Below are 7,422 nucleotides of genomic sequence, written 5' to 3' on the forward strand. Positions count from 1 at the left end.
ACTAGAGACAAACACATGAATAAGTCTCTCCAAGTCTTCTTTAAATGGTAAAAGGCTGCAGATGTTATTGATTTGATGTGGCTCTTAAAGTTCAAGTACAGATGTTCAACTCCAGATTTTTGTTGTAATATAGCTTGGTCTTGGGTCTTGTAAGAAATAGAAAAGATAAGAATCAATATTTGGAAAATTAATTAATAGGAAAAACTGGATGTTGACCCCCTTCATCACATACTAGAATTTGAAACCTACCAATTGCTGGATGATTTTAGATGGCGTCACAAAATAGTACAGTAGGGTTACTAGATTTTCAAAATGCAAAACTTGGACACACCCGGGTTAGGATGGTTTTGTATAAATAAAATTGCGAAAAGAGCGCGTAACATTGTGCATCGTGTAATCTGAGGGACACTTTTTTGCTTTATGGTTATTTGCAAACACGATTTTATGTATTTTGTCTAAACAAATGAGAATTTATGCTCCTCTTTACTGTTGGCGGGGATCAGATTAGTCAAAAATTGTGATAGCCCTGTTTTAGTCCTGGTTTAGACCTGATGTAGTCCTGGTATTGTTATGTTCGGCTAATCCACAATTACAACTATACCTCAGTTTTTATCATTTCCTCACTGACACATAACTCCGAGCGCACTGGGCACATGCGATTAGGAGAGATGATTCCAAACAGCACATACATATGCAGTCTTCATTTTGCAGCTGATCACATTTACTTCTGTTTTTTCTCCTCCCCTGTCCTCATGTTATGCTGCACTGTTTTCTTAACCCTCTCAGGCTCAAATTACATTTTAGTAACAGGAAAAAATCTGATATTTGGGAAAATAATCATATGGGGTAGTAATATACAATCCTGACTTTTTTTTTTTTGAGAGAGACCTTCACATCCAATGCGTTCTGGGATGTTGCAGATTTGCAGCATTGGTCCAGTGTGGTAAATTAACACTGAAGACTGAAAATGATATGAACACTAACTTTATGTGTAGACCACTTTTCATAACAAGGAAAACATAAAGCACAGTGTAACAGTGCTTTACAGTGGCAGAACAACATCACTTTTTCATGTGGTACTCCAAGAAACAATTTTTATCCTTTGTAAACAACAAATGTACTTTGCACTTCTGGCAGGCCGTTTGCGTGTAGTCCATTCTTGCACAGTCTGCATTGTCCACGTTTATCAGCATGGATGGGGAAAAAAGGCTCCTGATTAAAAAAAAAGCTCATAAAATATGGATTTGGAGTAAGTAGGTAATTGGCATTTAGCTGTTACAAATCTGCAACGCCTGCCTGGAGAGGGTTAAAAAGGAAAAATTAGCAATTCTACAACTTTTATATAAATATTCATATATAAATATATCATGACTTTTAAAGTACAATTTAGTTTAAAATTCATATAAATGACAAAAATCTAACCTATATTTGGTACTTTTGTTTAAAGACTTGAAATTACTTGAAGGAGACGACTTGGACTTGACCTGGACTTATGGGCCAGTGACTCGAGACTCGACTTGGACTTTCCTGGGACTTGACTCGGACTTGAGGTCAAAGACTTGAGACTTACTTGAGACTTGCAAAACAACGACTTGGTCCCACTTCTGCTGCGTGCTACCCACCTCTGGACACTACTGTACTCACTGACTGTTATCATGATATTGACATTAAAAGTGCACTGTGTAACTTTTTGTTTAAGGGTCCGTTGCCTGCTTGTTTCCATGGAGATGTCATTGCTCTGTCTGAAATGTTCCACAGTGTGACATTAAACCGCGGTGCCTTACATTTATTCAATTATAGGTGGTTTTAGAGCTCAAAAATACCTCAAAAAACAAACATTCTGACTTTGAGCAGAGTCGCCTCTCCACAGATCTGACCTGCAACTTTGTCTGGTTTGACCTCCATGAAATTAAATAGGTTCAATACCATTCTGTGAAACATTCCAGACAAAGCAATAACATCTGCACGGAGTAAAATTACGCAATGCAGAATAATACGATGTAGTTAAGCAGGTCTCGAGCTCTTTATAGTGTCGCTTCAGAAATGGCTAAGTGCGGAATATTTTCTAAATTTGACGTTTGACGAAGTTATTCATTATACAGGCAGAGGAATTTCTTTCAATTTTCCCAACAGCCGTGAATTGTTATGCTACAATACTGCGCACAAATTAGCATAGCATTATATCAGGCTCAGGTTCTTCTTATCATTTCATTAGCATTTCAATCCTATCTCTTACTTTTAACATGCAGGTACGTGTCTATAGCAGATGGTTTGAGAACATTATCGTTTTTTTGTTCGTTATTCAAGGCGCTGTACCTGATTTTTCACTGTAAAGTTCACGGCTAGCATGCAAACAGCACACTGCCTGATTATCGGACAATAAAACGGTTTAGAATTCGATGCAGGCAGCGCTCAGGGCACTTAGTTTGACCCGCTTACATTATATCTGTATTGGGGACAAATTGTGCTCAGATACATGCGGAAAAATCTGGGACAGAACCTATAATCAAAAAAAAACAACAACAACACAGTTGCATTTCACCGTGACAAGCCATGGGTTTTCATATTTTCTAATTTATCAAAGAATCAACAAAGTATAAAATTGTGGGTGGGGTTAGGTGAAAAGTGCATCTTCAGCCTCAAATGCAGAACGATAACAATGTTCTTTTGAAATGAGTGACTTTCTACCTTAGTTATGTCAAATTTCAACTCATTTATATGAATATGCGTTGTTCATTTTGACAGCTGTATTTTGCTCAAATAGGGCTCTGACTAAAGGGAGCACATATCGACAGACCAATTTGGCCATCGAATAATGCTCCCACACAAGAATCACCATTATTTACTCATCCATCCATATTATTTTGCTTATCCGGGGCTAAGCAGGGACACTCAGACTTCCTTCACGCACATAAGCCCTCCAGCTCCTTTGGGGGGACCTCAAGGTGTTCGCAGGCCAGCCCAGAGACATAGTCCCTCCAGTGTGTCCTGAGTCTTCCTCTGGGCCTCCTGCTGGTGGGACATGGCCAGAACACCTCCCGAGGGAGACGCCCAGGAGGCACCTGGAACAGATGCCTGAGTCACCTCAGCTGTTCCTCTTGATGTGAAGGAGCAGCAGCTCTACTCCAAGCTCCTCCCGTGTGACTGATCTCCTCACCCTATAATAATGCATCCACTAGAGGGTTCATACCTCACTCATCAAAGTGATACTGGGGACACTGAAGAGGGACAATTCCATGCAATTCGATCTTATTTATATAGCGCCAATAACAATGGACTTGTCTCTAAGTCATGATGGACGAGGACAGAAAAAGGCACAACAAAAGAAACATTATAACAAACATTTATTTCAAAAATATACACAAAATATATACACAGGGAGGCTCAATACTGAAAAAATGGCAGTATCTGCTATCAGCTTCCAGATATCGATTCAGCCCATATCCTTGTTGGACACTGACGTAATAGAATTGTTTACTGGTCATAGTTGGCTCAGAAAATTTCACAATATTTGAATTTTTATTTATACAAAGCTGTTCTGAAGTTACCTGAGGAATAAATAACTACATGACACTTTTGGATCATTTTATTTTTGCTTAAAGGAAATAAATGCTGTTTTTTGTGCCCGCTCTAGTATCGGTTGATATCAGCAATTGGCAGATAGTTAAAAGGTGCACTATGTAACTTTTTGGGCTTTTTGGATTGTTGTTTCTATGGATATGTCATTGCTCTGCCTTGAATGTTCCACAGTGTGACATTAAACAGCTCTAATTTACATTTATTCAATTACAGGTGGTTTTATAGCTCAAAAATATCTAGAAAAACTGGTTTTCTGACTGTGAGGGAGGTTGCCTCTCCACAGATCTGGTTTGGTCTCCATGACGATAGAAAGGTTTAATGGAGAAAAGCCAATCGACTGACCTTCCACCAGAAAAGTTACACAATGCACCTTTAAAGATATAGTATCGGAATCAGCATCAGAACTGAAAAAGATGGACTGGCGCGTTCTAAAAATAAAATAAAATCCATAACGGACAATCCCTTGTTTAAACACTCATAGAAAATCGATTTTGCATAATGTGTCTTATCTCCCGTCGTAAATCCTTATCTCGCTGACATTTCTCCTGTAGGCTCAAACCCACTGCAGCATGTTGGCATTTCACCGCGTCCCCGTGCCAATCTCACCGACTCCTCTCACCAGCTCGCCCGTCCTGACTCTGCCCTGCCAATCGGATCACCCCCGGGCTTCTGTCGGCAGGTATGTGATAAACATCGGCGCCATGGCAACCGACCGACCAACCAACCACGAGCCAGCCAGACACCCCCCCCCCCCCACCCCCCACCACCACCACCAACTTGGTAAGGATTTGAGCTGGCATCCTTTAATTCCTCCAATCGTTAGGAGGATACTTCGCTGGGATTACACGGATACAGTTAGGGTGGGCTCAAGTAAGATTACGTTTTGAAACTATACTTGAGCAGCGGTGGAGCACGACAGGAAAACAAGTGAAGTGCTGTGCTTAAAGGTGCATCGTGTAACTTTTCTGGGGGTGGATCCGTCAAATGCTTTTCTCTATGGAGATGTTGTTGCTTTGTCTCACATGTTTCGCAATATAAACCTTTCTATCGTGATAAAGACCAAACCAGACCAAGTTACAGGGCAGATCTGCGGAGAGAAAACCCCGCCCACAGTCAGAATGTCTGTATTTCTAGGTGCCACCTGTAATAGAATAAATGCACAGATTGAATAAAAGAAGTGGACTAGGCGAATGTGACGACACTCACAGCGTTCAACTCCACTCAAATGAAGCTCCAGATGTGGGAAACGGTTACAGGAGTGAATTTAAAACCAGTCTCCATATTTGGAAATCCGACCACATGTATCATAGCAACCACAAGAGCCAATCATGATTGAGGTCGTTAAATGTGACCGCCCTTCTGATCGGAAAGTGGGAAAAGGGCTTACCCTGCGTTCGATTATCTTCCAACTCCCACTTGGACCTCGGATTTGACGTCATGTCCGAGTATGAAGTGTATTATTATGTTTCGCGTGTCGGACTACGTGGATAATGATTATGACTATTCTCTCATCTTATGAAAACGCTGCCACTTTAATTAAATTTCGTTTTTGATAATTTGCACTTCATTTTGTTATGATTTCTTTTCCGTTACAACCTTAGGCACGTTAACGCCAAGTATTTGTTCAATATTGGCCTCACCACAACACCGACTACCAAACCCACATGAAGTGATACAGAAGCGGTAAAGTTCTGCAGTGATACGAGTGACTGAAATTGCCGTTTAATCCACCAAAGTGTCCAAACACAATGAAAACACTTCATATTTACACGACACAATGGGTGCAGCCGTTTTGGATTCTGACTCGGAATCCTTGCTCGGTCGACTTTTTTCCGCCACCGAGGTCCGAGTCGCACCGTCCCAGGAAAAGGGGCGTGTCACATGTAACATCACATGCAACTTCCTCGGAAAACCAATTCAGAAGGACAATCAAACGCAGGGTTACTTAACAACAAAACTAGGGTGACCATATTTCTGTTTGTGAAAACTCGGACACCTTACTGGGGGTGGGGGGGTGGAGCCTCGATATTGAGCTACTCTTACCTGGCAACCTGTGCACATGGCCTCCCACTTGTCCCAACCGTGCTGGAAAACGGAAAATTTCAGTTGTTTTCAAAGTCACTGTTAAATGTGCATTTGCGCTTTGGCATGTTGCAGACTGACCGACTGTTTGTGTTTGTCGATCCTTCTGAGTGCAGAGAGCTACGAGAAACGCTCAGTTTAATGGCCCAATGAAAGGAAATGAAAACCCGGATATTTCCATCACTTAAAAAAAACCAAAAAAAAAACGGACGCCCAGGACAGGACGCAAAAAATGGACATGTCTGGGGAAAAATGGACGTTTGGTCATCCTAAACAAAACACACTAACTGTCAATCAAACCTGTTGTTAACGCTAGTGGGAGGAACCTCTGGGAATGAAAGCATCTGATTGGTCCATTATTTATGTTTATATCTTGATTTAGGGACAAAAAGTGAAATGAAAAATTCAGGATCATGAGGGGGTTAGTGCGGGTTAATACGAACATTTTAAGACCAAAATGACGAGGCTCACTGCAGCAGTTACAGAGAGGAGCCACAAGATCTAAATGTAAGTCAATTGGAGCCAGAGTCAGAAGGAGCCGGAAGAGCCTCCTGACGAACTTCGTATTTGGAACGCCGCAGCTAGAACATTAGCGATGTCCACTCATATACACATCTATGAATAAATGTAAGTGTAGAGCTGTTTAATGTCACACTGTGGAACATTCAGAGTAGCGCAATAACATACATATACATTTTGGTTTATCTATACTTAGTAGAATTCACATACTTTTCCTTAACCACATTTGAGAGCAGATATCTGTACATTCTACCTCACTACATTTTTGAACTGGACTGAAAAGTGAAAGTATTTTTTTTTTTTATTGTTATCTGATACCTGCTGAAAACCCTGCAGCGTTTATTTTGAAGAGGTTCATAATCTGAGCAAACAAAACGAAAAACAACAGCTAGAAAGAAAAAAAGATCAATTCAGTTGTTTATATTGAACGCGTATTATATTGAGCTCAAATCTGTATCAAAATCACTACATTTAAAGCTGTATAAGATCTCAAAATATGCGCAAAATACTTTTACATATTACTCTTTAAGTACAGAAACTTTAATACTTTTACATGAGTAGATTTTTTCATGTGATACTTTCTGCTCCGGTTTCTGTACTTTTACTTAAGTAACAAAATTGAGTACTTCTTCCACCACCGGAGTTGACACTAAAACAATAAAACAAAAAAGGAAGTCAAATCAGTTCTCCCCTTCTCACGGAACCGGCCCCCAGAGGCTTTAAATATGGCCGACCCAGGACACGCCCGTCTTTTTTCTCCAGACCATGTGGAGGAACAGGTGAGTATGTGGAAAGTTTGTGGAAAGATATAATTGAAAATGTTGAACTAAAATGAACAGGGTTAACTAAATAAAAAGCATTTGAAGTAACTGAGTGGCACATAAACTAGTAATTATTCGAAGTACTAGAACAAGTAACAAAAGGGTAGAAGTACAAAACAGAACCCATGATTTTAACTTCTTAGGTTCTTTTTAAAGACAATGCAGTAAAGTGTGTTTACCTTGTTGACATGTTTCGGCTGCTGCTGCGAGCCATCTTCAGAACTGTCACCGATGTTGGTGGTGACGTGTCGTATATCACCTGTTGTTACTTCCTGTAGGCGTGGTCAGCCTGATGGACCTGGCAGGTCGCTCAGACTGACCACGCCTCCCGTCGCCCGGTGTTCTCTGGAGGAGGGTGTCCCAGGTGTGTGAAAGGAGGAACGCTCCGTCATCACGGTTAATGCTGTCCGTGCCTCGTTTT

Source organism: Boleophthalmus pectinirostris, unplaced genomic scaffold (assembly GCF_026225935.1).
Source record: "Boleophthalmus pectinirostris isolate CB_2022bp ecotype Guang Dong unplaced genomic scaffold, ASM2622593v1 HiC_scaffold_10, whole genome shotgun sequence".
Classification (NCBI taxonomy): Eukaryota; Metazoa; Chordata; class Actinopteri; order Gobiiformes; family Gobiidae; genus Boleophthalmus; species Boleophthalmus pectinirostris.